At 37.2% G+C, this 15,623-nt stretch overlaps 2 long non-coding RNA genes across 4 annotated transcripts; both read left to right on the forward strand.

The window, feature by feature from the left end:
* Nucleotides 1-959: 959 nt before the first annotated feature.
* LOC131443879 (uncharacterized) lies at nucleotides 960-5,294 on the forward strand. Its single transcript, XR_009233673.1, has 3 exons — nucleotides 960-1,218; nucleotides 2,182-2,259; nucleotides 2,590-5,294. It is a non-coding gene; the product is annotated as an uncharacterized LOC131443879 (long non-coding RNA).
* A 749-nt stretch (nucleotides 5,295-6,043) lies between these two features.
* On the forward strand, nucleotides 6,044-10,402 carry LOC131443260 (uncharacterized). 3 transcript variants are annotated; one of them, XR_009233591.1, is made up of 6 exons: nucleotides 6,044-6,592; nucleotides 6,675-7,734; nucleotides 7,810-7,942; nucleotides 8,024-9,078; nucleotides 9,154-9,308; nucleotides 9,401-10,402. It is a non-coding gene; the product is annotated as an uncharacterized LOC131443260 (long non-coding RNA). The 3 variants fall into 3 exon arrangements; XR_009233592.1 differs by having other exon boundaries at nucleotides 6,044-6,384; nucleotides 6,460-6,592; nucleotides 6,675-7,942; XR_009233590.1 differs by having other exon boundaries at nucleotides 6,675-7,942.
* The last annotated feature ends 5,221 nt before the right edge of the window (nucleotides 10,403-15,623 follow it).

Raw genomic sequence — 15,623 nt, forward strand, 5'->3', positions numbered from 1 at the left:
CACGTTAACTTGTCTTGGGTTGGCTAAAGTGACACTGCAGGAAGGGTGGTGTGTATGTCAGCATTTCATTGAGTGGATAAATAATTAACCATTGGTGTGTTTGTTTGTGTGTGTGTGTGTGTGTGTGTGTGTCTGAAGCCTGACACCTGTTCTTATAAACACATGGAGTGTTTATCTCTGCCTAAGAGTGAGTACAATGCAGACCAGGAGGGCAGGAGGGAGGATGTGATGGCAGTGATGAAGTAGCCTTTGGTTGCTTTTGTGGCTTTTGCCAATTTGCAACTCAATACTGACACAAGTCTGTTGTTGGTTTCCAGAGGGGGAAAACATTGATGTGACTGAAAATGTGCTGATCACTAACCACCATGTGGAAGAGCAACAGTTTGACTGGAAAGAATCTGCTGCTGAACCCCCATCTCCAACTCAAACACACTGTCAAACAAAAACATGTAGTTGTTTCATTTATCCATCAGGGGGAGCTCATCATCTCTGCCAAAAAAAAGGGATTTTGATAAACAGGAGGGAGAGTTTTATTTATTTCAGTGCAGTGAATGTGTAAAAAATTTAAAAAATTGGAATTGATATGAAAATGTATTTACTTTTATAAGCTCCAAACTTGTGTAAATATGCAAAACATAAATAACACAATCATAAATTGAGCCGCCTGTGTTATATCAAACACAGGTGTGGAGGTGGTTCTGAAACCAGAAAATCGCTGCTTTGGCTAAAGTTTAATAGTAATATTAACTTTATTTATTATTATCAATAATAAAACATATTAAAATGTATTAATAATTAATAATGTTAATAATTATAATAATTAGTAATAATCAAAATAAAAGCAAGTAGAAAGTGTCTTGTTGAAGATGACAAAGTAATTATAATTAAGTATAATGGTATTTGTGTTGTATTTTATAAATACAGTCACAAACATGAATGAAAACATGGAGGTAAAGGAGAATAATGTGAACATTTAGTGGATATAACATACTCAACAGGAGACTGATTGGTTGGTGACATACAAGACACCTGATCATCTTTACGCAGGTGCCGAAATACGCGACGCACTGTCCTCCAGGAGGGAACTTTAAAAAAACCAAAACTACCTGCGGCGTGACGTCAGACGCCGAAATGATGGTCACGTGCAGCAGCTCGTGTAAAGGCAACAACACAAAATGGCTCGTTTGACCTGGTCAAGATTGATGACTGTCCATAATGGTGAGTAACTTTTATCAACTTAGCTTAATGGTGACTTTGTTGGCTTAATCATATGCTCAAAATTAGTCTTAGCTCCGTGTTAGCCATGCTGTACCTGCTACCATGTACCATGCTGCCTTAATGTTTGCGTATTTCCTCAATTTCAGCTTTGGCTCAAGCCATGAGCCAGCTCATTTTTGGCTTGATGTTTTAATTAATTGCTCAAAATTAGCCTTAGCTTAATTTGAGCCAAGCTGTGCCTCATTGCCAGCTTAATTTTGGCTTAATTGTTTGCTCAAAATTAGCCTTAGCTCACTGTTGGCCACACCTTGCCTCATTGGCGTCTTAATTTTGGCTTAATTGTTTGCTCAAAGTTAGCCATAGTGCAGTGTTAGCCATGATGTACCGCCATTGTAAGCATAATTCTGCCTCAATGTTTGCTTATTTGCTTAATTTCAGCTTTGGCTAATTAATACTTTGTACTAACATATAGAAATATTTGAGCCAACATTGGCTGAATTATTTCCTAATGTTTGGTAAATTGTGGCTCATTGCTATCTGAATTTCTGAGGCTATCTGAGGCCCTATGTTAGGTCACAGCATATTTGATTAATCTGTGATTTATTTTCACATTTGCTACATTAAAATGTTAAATGTTTGATTTCTCAAATCTCTAAATTATATTATCAACCTAATTATTCGGTTTCAATGATTTCTTATATGGAGCAAAGACATTATGAAATATCCACTTTTTAAAGGATAAAAAAAATTCAGATCGTTAAAACTCTAAAACCAGTCAATCCATTATCAAAATAGACAAAACAAGACTAAAAGTCAATGTTGCAGTCAATGTCATTACTATTGAGTGTTTTTAACTGGAAAGATTTGTTTTGATGTGTTAAATGTTTAAATGTTACACACAGGAAATGTCTTTTTTATATCTCCAAACCTTTAATGTAGTTAAAATACAAACTTTTTTTCAAGGAACAAACTTCTGCTTCCTGCTCGCGGAGACCTGGTTAGACTCGCCCAGTTTCGCAACACCTGAGGCTATTGAAAAAAGTGAGTGACACTGGGGACAATTTACTACCTCCACCAATCAGCTTTATTTTCACGCGTGATGTTAATTTCTTTATTTCACTGTTGGAGGCCTTTTTACACCAGAAAACTAAATAATTTGGACTTCTCACTCTCCTACACCAAACTACATATTTAAAATGTTATAACTGAAAGTGAGTCTTTATATCTCAGGCTGGTTGAACCGTGTTTGTACCTCATACACCCACGTTCCAGAACACCTGATATAGTTATTTTACACCTGTCACTACAGGAGTTTGAACATTGTTGAGGTTTGAGACTGGACTCAGTTTTTTTTTCTAATTCTTTTTTCAGGTTGAACTTCATGAAGATCTTCAAACAGTAGGTGTCATGTATTTTTATTCTGGGTGTCCCCACTCGCTCTTTTCCTTGGCCGCCGTGCCCGTATCCTATCTGTATTGTCCATTTGAATTTGCTGAAACTGTCCATACGTCCAACATGGCCACGTTCTTTCGCTTCTCCTCTTCCTCCTTTCCATCTGAAATAGCTGAGGGTTGTGTATGGATTAGTGAGTTTGTGTTCTGTTTGTTGCTAGTTGAAGTGACATTGTCCAATTTTGGGTGGTCTATGTAAGATGTTAATCTGGTCCTGGTTTATCTTTGTGGAACTGCTGACTTGGTGACTTGGAAGAATGAGGTGCTTGACTGATGCAGGGTTTAAAGGTTCCTTGGCAGCTTGTCTTTGAAATAATGCTGATCAGGGTGTTTAATGAGTTTGTGTGTGCAATGTCTGGATTGAATAGTTGAGATGCTCTGAGAATAGGATTCTGCTCAGCAGTTCACATTGAAGTAGATATGGTGTGAAGGTGCCTGATTTGAGTTGACTGGCTGCCGTGCCAAGTCCTAAAATGCTTGATAAATTGTAATGCACTAATATTTCCTTTTTAGGTCTGTCTACAAAGGGTAAGTCCATTTTTTTTTGTGTGTGGTTAGGTTTTGCAGAGTCGTGGGAATAAACGATTAAAAATTTGTGTTGGGTCTTTCATAAATATGAAAGTCGTTGTCTTCAGTACTTGTTGGCAACTGACTTGCTAGTTAACTACTGAAGATTAAACGTGTGCCTATAAAAGTAGGTAACAAAATCAACACAACTGACAATTTCCATGCAAAAGTCACGTGTTGTCTAACATTGACATTTGTCCACTTCTGGTCAATAAAAGTAGTTCCAGGGACCAAAAAGGGTTGTTTTTAATTGTCAAATTTTTCTGGTTGAATCCACAAACGATGATCTATCCTGGCCACGGTGCCTTTCCTCACTTTAATGGAAACAAACGTGTCTCGAAAAGAGAAACAAACTTCAAGTCAAACAGCGCCTTTCAAACAAAATGTCTCTTGAAGTACAAAAAACAAATGTGCATACCACTCCATCAAATAATTTAGAATATCAACTTAGGTTTTGAGGGATGGAAACTGTACAAAATGGAGGAGCAGGTTTTTTTTTTTTTAATATTTGCTCATGAACTTGATATTTCTGCATTCATTAAAATCATTTTACAGAATGCAGAAATTCTGTTGTCCTTAGCTCTAAATGTGTAGTGATGATGGAGGACCAGTTGTTAAATCAGATTTGAATGGATGTTGTGCAGTTGATGGTAAATGTTAGGAATTCAGCATTGGACGTTGTCCTGTCTGCTGTGCTTTGTGGATTAGGCTTCGGTCTCTTTCTGTCAAATATGGCTGCCCTGCCTATGCCTTTTTCCTCTTTTCCAACGTGGCCATTAATAACTGTTAGCCTAACACGTCTCCATCCTTACCTAAAGATAGAGCCACACAATATCTGGCTTTGTATGGCCGCTGTGCCATTGCCTTTGTATTACCATACGTCCCATAACACAAGTTGGCAATGACGGCCGTGTGCCTTCATGGCCGATTTGTTTTATCCTATGCCCCACCTTTTATTGCCCATCACCTTGTGGGTCTAGTCATTTTACATCCATGCACATTTGTTTGTCAGCTTCTCAACAAAGCACCACCCATCATCACTGCATGTCCATCTTAAATAATAACTTGTGTTTTAGTTGCATAAAAATATTTTCAAACTAAGTGCAGTCCTTCTTACTTGGCCGCAATGCCATGACTGTACCTGGTCTGCTAAGCTTTTTCACATGCATTTCTTGATTCTTCATGGCCACTGTGTCATGACTGTACTTGCCAGTCTATCATTTCTGATCTGTTATTCCTACTAAATTTTCCTGGTCGTTGGATTGAGTGTGTGATGACTGACGTTAATCTGACCTTTTGAAACCTAGTCCAATAAAACTTTTATTGGCCTTACTGTACCAGAAAAGTACACACAATTTATACTGAAAGATTAGCTAAATGGATTTCAAGTAGACTGACTGTATTCAAATTAATTTATTTTTTAAACTGTTAAAATTTGTACTTTTTCAGGTAAGTATAAAGACTTTTGCGGGTAAATCTGTTAATTAATACAATTTACAATGGTGTTAAAATAAGCAAATTCTTTTTTAAAACGTAAAGTGTTGTCGCATTAGATTTTAGGTGTTATTCGGCCCATGAATACTTTAAATCTGGAATTTGTTGGCATGCTTTGGTATCTTTTTAAGTCTTAAACCGTTTTCTCAGATTTTATGCATTGCTCTTGGCCGTTTTAGTTTTATCTAAAACTAAACTGAAATCATGATCATGTAACCATGTAAACATAAGTGGTCTTTTGTCTCTTATTTACAAAGCTTGAGGCTGGGTAAATGATAGGACGTTATGGCTTGCCCAAAGTGGGGTTTTTGATACGATACATATTCTATGATTCCACGATTTAGGCAGCTTGTGAAGTCATTAGGGTGATTCATTCCAATCTCTTGGTTGGTTGCATGAGAAACAGCAATCTCCCAGGTGTGTTGGTCAAGTTCCTGCTGATTTTGTGGCCTTGCCCTAAAGTTTCTCTCTGCTTTAACTCTTGTCAAGCTACGCATTAAATTATTCCTCCAACTTGTCTCCAGATCTCCTTTTCTCTCCCTGCAGCCTTCCAACACCCACTGCTGTCATGACATCTGCAAGAGGCAGAGGGTTTTTCAATTCAGAGCTTCTCATGTGTTTAGCGCGATGTGCCACTAGGTTATTGACAAAGCAGACACCTTAAAATGTGTGATCTAATTTACCCAAAAGGTTCATCAGTTTACAAGAATAATTGAATTTAACTTTTGTGGGTTCAGTAACCTGCCCTCTAAATCTTTGGGAAACCATGCAAAAGATCGCAAGCTCTTTGCATGGCCCAACAGAATCAGTATTTGAGCAACTTTTTTGCTCAATTTGTAAATCAGTCAGAATTTAATGAGCTGGTTCTCCTTCAACAGAATGAGGTAAATTGAGTCGACTTGTAAATGTTAAGGCCTTTGGTCCTTCCCCTCCTCTGTGTGTGAGGAAATCTGCCCATGGATTCTGACTGAGTGGCATACCATGACTGTGCAGTTTCCAAAATCAGACAAGGATCCATCTGGTTTTGTGACTCGGCCTATCATGGTATGCATTTATCTTCCTCCGCAACTATTGGCATGAACATGTTTGTCATGTAAATGGCTTGTAGACAAAGTGAAGCATTTGGTGAAATTGAGGTCAAGCATTTTTAGGTGTCTGCATTGTCAATAATCTAGTGCCACATCTTGCTAAACACATGAGAAGCTCTGAATTGTTAAACCCTCTGCCTCTTGCAGATGTTATGACAGCAGTGGGTGGTGTTAGGCTCCAGGGAGAGAAAGTGAGATCCGAGGACTGGGAAGTGGAATCGATTTCATGCTTAGCAAAATGTGGGTTTAAGCAGAGAAACTTTGTGATGAGGCTACAGAATCAGAAGGAACTTTGTCTGGGCATCTGGGAGATTTTCAGTTTTTCATGTAGCCACCAAGATATTGGGGTTAACATCATCCCAAATGGCAAGAAAACTGAGGCACAAAGTGATTGTATATTTGATTTTTGCAAAGAAATCTGCAGGACACAGATCATGGTGTTCTGATATTGAATTGTGGTTGTAGCGTTAAACTGTCAGTGTAGAACCGGAAAGGCTGTTAGATTGGGGAGGGCAACCATCGGTGGGCCCTGACTGGATGTGAGAAGACCTGTCACACTTGACCAGGTGAGCTAGCTCAGGATTTTTGTCATTTGTTTACCTTTTTTCTTGTGACTCATCAAATTCTACCTTGTTTTGAAGAGGCGATGAAGGCTGGAGTGGATTCCTGCATCAGAAGACTCCATAACCCGGAGAAGTCCCGTCCTGGGTGGCTATGACGAGGACCTTGCCCAAGGTGAACCAACCCTTCTGCGATGACACAGGATGTCTTCAGGTATGTTCTTTCAGATGGTTCTCACTTTTGTTTAATCCATATTTACTTTATACTAAAGTGTGCCAACTTCTTTTTTTTTCAGATGTGGGACCTTAAGGATCAGAGTCTATCACAAGTACACATGCCTCAAGGACGGCTACTTCACTCTGCTCAACAGGATGTGGTCACAGTTTTTTAAATGGACTTTACCACCTGAAGCCTCAGACTCATCCAGCCCAGAACCCCCTGTTCCCACTGACTCACAACCACACATCACAACACTGTACATGGATAATGTTATGAAATGCTTTATATCTGACATTTGTTGGCATGTTGACATTTGTTGGCATCAAGTTTTCTCAGATTTTATGCACTGCCATCAGTCTTTGTAGTTTCATCCAACTGAACTGAAATTCAACATTAAGGCTGACTTGTCTCACTCTGCCAAGTTTAGTTCCAACTAAAGACTCGAATTGAACCTTTCTGTGTTCATAAAACTTTTTTGCGCGTCATGTTGGGAGGCCTCCCAGCAGGGGATTTCTATATTCCCCTGCAAAACCACGCGTTACTCGTAGAAATGCAGGGATATCTTGGTCAGTTTCATACATGGGATTGTCCTCATTGAGTAGGTTGCAGGATTAGAGTGTGTTTCGGTTCTTTAGGAGGAAACAAACCTGGCAGAGAGACAACTCAGATTATTTAACTAAAGGTTGCACCAAATTTAAGAATTTTATCTTTCATGTTACAAATTTAAATTAATTCTGTGGGCTGAATTGCAGGCGTCTTGATGTTCAGAAAAGTGACTGTTGTACAAGTACCCTCTTGTGGCAGGAGTGAGGAGCTGCAGCTTTTATTTATTTTTTTGTTTCTTGGATTGACTTAGTCTCTGGAGCTTTGTGGTTAACTTTGATCATGTAACCTTGTAAACATAAGTGATCTTTTGTCTCTTATTTGCAAAGATTGAGGCTGGGTAAATGATAGGACGTTATGGCTTGCCCAAAGTGGGTTTTTTGATAGGATAATATCCTAACATTCTAACACATTTGATAGGATAACATCCTAACGTCCTAACACATTTGATAGGATAACATCCTAACACATTGGGGAGGGCAACCATCGGTGGGCCCTGACTGGATGTGAGAAGACCTGTCACACTTGACCAGGTGAGCTAGCTCAGGATTTTTGTCATTTGTTTACCTTTTTTCTTGTGACTCATCAAATTCTACCTTGTTTTGAAGAGGCGATGAAGGCTGGAGTGGATTCCTGCATCAGAAGACTCCATAACCCGGAGAAGTCCCGTCCTGGGTGGCTATGACGAGGACCTTGCCCAAGGTGAACCAACCCTTCTGCGATGACACAGGATGTCTTCAGGTATGTTCTTTCAGATGGTTCTCACTTTTGTTTAATCCATATTTACTTTATACTAAAGTGTGCCAACTTCTTTTTTTTCAGATGTGGGACCTTAAGGATCAGAGTCTATCACAAGTACACATGCCTCAAGGACGGCTACTTCACTCTGCTCAACAGGACGTGGTCACAGTTTTTTAAATGGACTTTACCACCTGAAGCCTCAGACTCATCCAGCCCAGAACCCCCTGTTCCCACTGACTCACAACCACACATCACAACACTGTACATGGATAATGTTATGAAATGCTTTATATCTGACATTTGTTGGCATGTTGACATTTGTTGGCATCAAGTTTTCTCAGATTTTATGCACTGCCATCAGTCTTTGTAGTTTCATCCAACTGAACTGAAATTCAACATTAAGGCTGACTTGTCTCGCTCTGCCAAGATTAGTTCCAACTAAAGACTCGAATTGAACCTTTCTGTGTTCAAAAAACCTTTTTGCGCATCATGTTGGGAGGCCTCCCAGCAGGGGATTTCTATATTCCCCTGCAAAACCATGCGTTACTCGTAGAAATGCAGGGCTATCTTGGTCAGTTTCATACATGGGATTGTCCTCATTGAGTAGGTTGCAGGATTAGAGTGTGTTTCGGTTCTTTAGGAGGAAACAAACCTGGCAGAGAGACAAATTATTTAACTAAAGGTTGCACCAAATTTAAGAATTTTATCTTTTATGTTACAAATTTAAATTAATTCTGTGGGCTGAATTGCAGGCGTCATGATGTTCAGAAAAGTGACTGTTGTACAAGTACCCTCTTGTGGCAGGAGTGAGGAGCTGCAGCTTTTATTTATTTTTTTGTTTCTTGGATTGACTTAGTCTCTGGAGCTTTGTGGTTAACTTTGATCATGTAACCTTGTAAACATAAGTGATCTTTTGTCTCTTATTTGCAAAGATTGAGGCTGGGTAAATGATAGGACGTTATGGCTTGCCCAAAGTGGGTTTTTTGATAGGATAACATCCTAACATTCTAACACATTTGATAGGATAACATCCTAACGTCCTAACACATTTGATAGGATAACATCCTAACACATTGGGGAGGGCAACCATCGGTGGGCCCTGACTGGATGTGAGAAGACCTGTCACACTTGACCAGGTGAGCTAGCTCAGGATTTTTGTCATTTGTTTACCTTTTTTCTTGTGACTCTTCAAATTCTACCTTGATCTGAAGAGGTGATGAAGGCTGGAGTGGATTCCTGCATCAGAAGACTCCATGTTGGACACCACAACCTGGAGTAGTCCCTTCCTGGGTGGCTGTGACAAGGACCTTGCCCAAGGTATTCGACCCTTCAGTGATGACACCTCTTTGCCACAGGATGTCTTCAGGTATGTTCTTTCAGATGGTTCTCACTTTTGTGAAGTACATATTTACTTTATACTAAAGTGTGCCAACTTTTCTTTTTTTTTTTTTTGTTTAGATGTTGGACCTTAAGGATCAGAGTCTATCAAAATGTACACATGCCTCAATGGCTGTGACTTCACTCTGCTCAACAGGACATGGTCACAGTTTCTTTTAAATGGACTTTACCACCTAAAGCCTTAGACTCATCCAACCCACAATCCCCTGTCCCCACTGACTCATAACCACACTTCACAACTCTGTACATGGATAATGTTATGAAATTATTTATATCTGGCATTTGTTGACATGTTTTTGATATCTTTTTAAGTCTTAAACAGTTTTTCCACATTGTATGCACTACTATTAGCCTTTGAAGTTTCATCCATTACCAAGTAAACTGAAATTCAACATTAAGGCTGACTTGTCTCACTCTGCCAAGTTTAGTTCCAACTAAAGACTCGAATTGAACCTTTCTGTGTTCATAAAACTTTTTTGCGCGTCATGTTGGGAGGCCTCCCAGCAGGGGATTTCTATATTCCCCTGCAAAACCATGCGTTACTCGTAGAAATGCAGGGATATCTTGGACAGTTTCATATATGGGATTGTCCTCATTGAGTAGGTTGCAGGATTAGAGCACGTTTCGGTTCTTTAGGAGGAAACAAACCTGGCAGAGAGACAACTCTGATTATTTAACTTGCACCACAGTCCACACATCACAACACTGTACATTCACATGAAGCAGCACAACACTAAAATACAGACACTGCTTCTTTCAGCCTGAAATGATTATCATTGAATTCCCTGTAAAAGAAAAGCATATTAACTGAATATTCCAGCTACTGTTAATCTTTGTTTAGATAAGCAGGTTGAATACAAATCAATTTTGTTTATTTGTATACCCTTTTGAAAGGTTTTATTTTTCTGCTATGGGAAGCACTTAGTAGCCTTGTTTTGTAAAGAATCATAGTGCCATTAACACCTGACACAAGTTATGTTAAAAACAAATGTATAACAAGTAGATATTGTGCCTTTTTCAACTGGTTTATCATGATTCACAAAAATTAAATAAAATCTCTAAAAGCTGGATAATCAGACAGATTTTGCCTCCTGCTTTAACATTGAAGATGCTTGTTAATTATAGTTTTAATCTTCATAATTGATAGAAAACATTCACGTTTTTTATATGAACTATTTTTATGTTGCAGAAAATTAATCTGTTGAAATATTGCCCAACCCTAGTGAATATGCACATTTTTTCATTCATGTCTACTTGGAGGCTATTAGTATTATTAGCAGTATTGATATTATCATTATCTTTGATTATTGCAATAATCCCTATTTAAAAAAAGAAAGCTTGTAAATAAACAACCATATATACCCATAACTTAGGTCACAACAAACAATGTTGATATAGCGTATAAGGCTGTAGCAGGATGTATATTGGAAAAATACAGCTTTACCCCACTGACATTTACAGTTCAAGTGTGTTTGTCTTATCAGGGCATCACACAGTAAATGGCCTTACATGTATAGGGCTTTAGGTTGAATGAGCACCCAAAGTGCATTACAAGACAGGTCACAGTGCTCTCATGAATCATTTGTATGTTCACATGTATGATTCATGATGTCATGTGCACTGGAGAAGCCTGGGATTGAACCACCACTCATGCAATTAATGAATGTCAAGCATAACCTCCTGAGCCACAGCCGATCAAAGCCACGTTTAAATATAAATAAAAATATTGACTGGTCGCTGAGCAATTTCTTAGAAATGTGCTAAAAAACAAACAAACAAACCTGAAAACAGTAGAAAGTGAACTTTGGGTTTAGTTTTTATTGTTCAAAAACCCTTAAATGTTTATTTTTTTAAGACTGTAGCTGTTTCTCTTGAATACACAAATGCTGTATCCGTGGATGAAATAATCAAACATCACATGTAACAAAGTCAACATTTAGCTGTTGCTTTGTGTTTACATTTGCAGTGAAGGCACCAAGTTCATGCTGTAATGAATGAAGGACCAGAGAGTCAGCACAGACCAGTGATGAAGTCCAACTGTGTGTGATAAAACTGTCATTTAGCAGAAATAAAATTAACCACTAGAGGGCAGTGGAAGCAATTTACTCACTGATGGTCAGTGAATAAACTTCATCTGAAGGTCATGGGTCATGTATGTGTATATATGTATATGCACAGTATATGTATAATATATATACAGAATCTGAACCCATGACCTTCAGATGAAGTTTATTCGCTGACCATCAGTGAGTAAATGTATGTTTATATGTGTGTGTAGGTATATATATATATGTATATATATGTATATATATGTATATATGTATATGTGTGTATATGTATATATATATATGTGTATATATATATGTATATATGTATATATATGTATATATATGTGTATATATATGTATATATATGTATGTATATATATATATGTATGTATATATATATATGTATATATATATATGTATATATATATGTATATATATATATGTATATATATATATGTATATATATGTATATATATATATATATGTGTGTGTATAATATACACACATATATACATACACACATATATATATATATTATACATATACTGTGTGTATGTATGTGTGTGTATATATATACTGTGTATATATATATATATACTGTGTGTATATATATATATATATACTGTGTATATATATATATATATATATACTGTGTGTATATATATATATACATACATACATACATATACACACAGTATATGTATAATATATATACAGAATCTGAACCCATGACCTTCAGATGAAGTTTATTCACTGACAATCAGTGAGTAAATGTATGTATATATGTGTATATGTGTATATATGTATATATGTATACGTATATGTATATATATGTATGTATATGTATATGTACTGTATATATGTATATATGTATGTATATGTATATATGTATATATATATGTGTGTGTGTGTATATATGTATATATGTGTGTATGTATATATATATGTGTATGTATATATGTATATATGTATGTATATATATGTGTGTATGTATGTGTATTTGTATATGTGTGTATATATATATGTATGTGTGTGTATATGTATGTATATATGTGATATGTATATATACGTATATATGTATGTGTATGTATATTTTTATTTATATATGTATACATATATAATATACATATATATTATATATGTAAATGTATAGATATAGATATATCTATAGATATACATATTCTGTGTTGTGTGACTATTTGAATATTATATGACAACATGGCAACTTAAAGGACAAGATAAGGCTGCAGACAGTACATGTTATACAGTATGTGGTAATGCCGATACTGTACACTGATAAGCTGCATGTGCTGTTAAACCTACAGCTCGCTTATCATGTCTGTCTGCACAACTTCACCCTTTACTGTGCTGACTTAATGGTGGCAATTCTGAGTAGATTCTCCCAGACCTTTCTAGAAAAAGCATTGTAAAGCGAGGGGATATTATGTTAACACATGCACATTGAAACGAAATACAGTTTATGTTACAGTTGACATTAAATCCATGTTATTAACACCTTATATGGCACAAGCTCAAAGTCAAAGCACTGCCCTGGTTGCAGACTTGTTATCTTGACGTCTATTACCCTTGCCCTGAATTAAAATCAGGATGGATTTTGACAAGAAGGCTGCATGCATGTGTCAGTTTCACTTTTTATATCAATGTATTTTATTTTTATGCATACTCTAATCAACTGCCCTGATCAATTAATAAAAAAAACATTTCGTTTGTAGTTTAATGTGCAGTGTGCATTTACATAGTAACCAACCTTGTTTACATTGCGTAGAAACAACATTTATACCTATGTGACATGAGAAAATTAAAAAGCCCCCCAAAAAATATCACAACGGAGTAACCTGACTAATTTGTTCCTTGTGGCCAAAAATGTCACCTTCCAAAAAGCTGCTGTAAAAATATTATATATTAATATTTTTTTCCACTTTAAATTAGTCAATCTTTTAAAAACTGTTTACTACTGCATGTGGCACTTTTCCCTTTTGTATACCTTTCTGCTTCGTCAGGGCTCATGGACAATTAACAACCCATCCCATCCCTTTGGGAACGCTTATGGACATGTTAGAGGATCTTGATTCTTATGGAATGCCCCCTCATGGCAGAGTAAGAGAAAGCGAGTTCCTGCAGGCACGACTCCTTACCCTTTACAGTACATGTGTGCCTTCATACAGCATGTGCATACTTAGTTCACACTGTACTGTACATGATAAAAATGCAAAGGTTTTATTGGGTTTGGACTAAAGTTCTATCTGGTCGTTCTTGATAAAAGTTGAGGAAGAATATGTTATGTTATGTTGTTTATGACACATGGTGATACCCTGTGCATGACTTCATTGTGTCTGGACTTTCAGCCAATGTCTGCACAACCAGAGTGACTAATAAGCCAGACTGTAGGAGAATGATTTTGATGTTAAATGTTCTGTCAAACATTATGCATACATGTGTGTGTACAGTAATTAAGTGCTCAAGACTTCTGTCAGTTTATGTTAAAGTAGCCCTGTTTTTGTGAAAAATCTAAATCAGAAAAGCAGACCACTAAGCATTTAAAAAAAAAAAGATCCTACTGCTCATGACTTTGTTTAACTTTCTTTACTTTAATCATATAATATACAAGCAATAGTGTGAACGCAAATTGCCTCACACCCGCAGGGGAACTGATAAACCAAATGACAATTGTACATTTGTTTCTATTCAGATCAGACATTGTGCCAATTTTTCTTTAATTATGCCAATATACCAATAATTTAAAGTTATATTTAAAGGCAGCGTTCATGACACTCAAGTTCACCTTACAGCAAGCAAGCTCTGCAAAACAAACTGAAAGAAGAATCAGCAAACAAAAAGTTTCAGAAGTGAAATTCTACTGCTCGAAAAAACACCCAAATGCTCCCTAAGTCAGGTCTGATAGTTTTGCTTGACAATACACACTTTCAGATGACGTACGCATAAAGTTACATTATGAAGACCAAACAGAAGCAGAATGATAACCTCAGCAACAAAAATCACCAAAGGTTACAAAAAAGGCACCCATTCTAAATCTATTATCCTTTAAATCCATGGTTCCCAACCTGGGGCCCAAGCCCAGAGATCACATGGGGGTGGGGGTGGTTTGTGAGGTTAATGTAATTATATTTGTGCATCCCAATCAATCACTCTATTGGATAATTAGAAGGCAGTATCACCCTTTCAATTTATTAAGCTATGTATCACCAAAACCTGATCACGTTCCCGTTGTGTGAGAAATGTAAGAGTGAGAAATGTAAAAGTACCAAAGACTCACCGGGATTGAGGCAATAGGTTTTGGGGGTTGGGAGCCACTGCTTTAAAGGGGTGTAAGGGGGAGCTGGAGCTAATCTCAGCTGACACTGGTCAACCTGGATGGATCAACAGCAAATCACAGGGTCAACGTACAGAAATCCATTCATACACACGTTCGATTTGTCTCCAGAGAACCTACAATTGAAATAAAACATTTCCCTTGCTGTACGCAGCGTGTACCCTGATCACTGAGCTCCTGCAAATTCTTATCTGAATGCTGCTCAATTGTATCGAGGGCCTGTATGGATAAACCTCGCCGCAGGTATCTGCCCCAATAGCTTATATCACCATTTACAAGCTGACAAGGATAATTTTTACAAAGAAAAAAAAAAAGATTGTTCTTTGGACTTTTTCTGTGTACACGATCATCCGTGCAAACACTGTCGGGAGCTGACGAACTTCGGGAGAGGGTGCTGATGGTGGTGTATTGCACCAGGCCATTTCACAATGTGCACAAAGTAGGATTTGTGTGCATGATAATGAATGTGTATTTTTAAAATAAGTTTTTAAAACATTTAGAATGAGGCACAAAATTTGAGGATACATTTGAGGGAAGCTGCCTGCGTTTATGTTCTGCACGCACCGCACACGTGACAAAGCTCCCGGGTCCGAAACGGCAGACTGAATCAAGTGATCCATAACCTTTGATTATAGTTCAAGGTTTGCCATCAAACCGAGTCAAAGTTTGCAAGCATCTAATCTTATTATGAGGGTACAGTTTGTACAAAAGTGTACATATGTACTCAAATATGTAACCAAATGAATGTAGAACCGAATAAAACAGCCTCTTTGTCAAACTCTGATAATAAATAGTAGTAATCAATAAATGCAGCACAAACAAGACACTTCCAGAATTAACCATAGAAGGGAAATGTTGCCTTTATCTCTTCTTTTTTCTTTTT

This window comes from Solea solea, chromosome 17 (genome assembly GCF_958295425.1).
Source record: "Solea solea chromosome 17, fSolSol10.1, whole genome shotgun sequence".
NCBI classification, from domain to species: Eukaryota; Metazoa; Chordata; class Actinopteri; order Pleuronectiformes; family Soleidae; genus Solea; species Solea solea.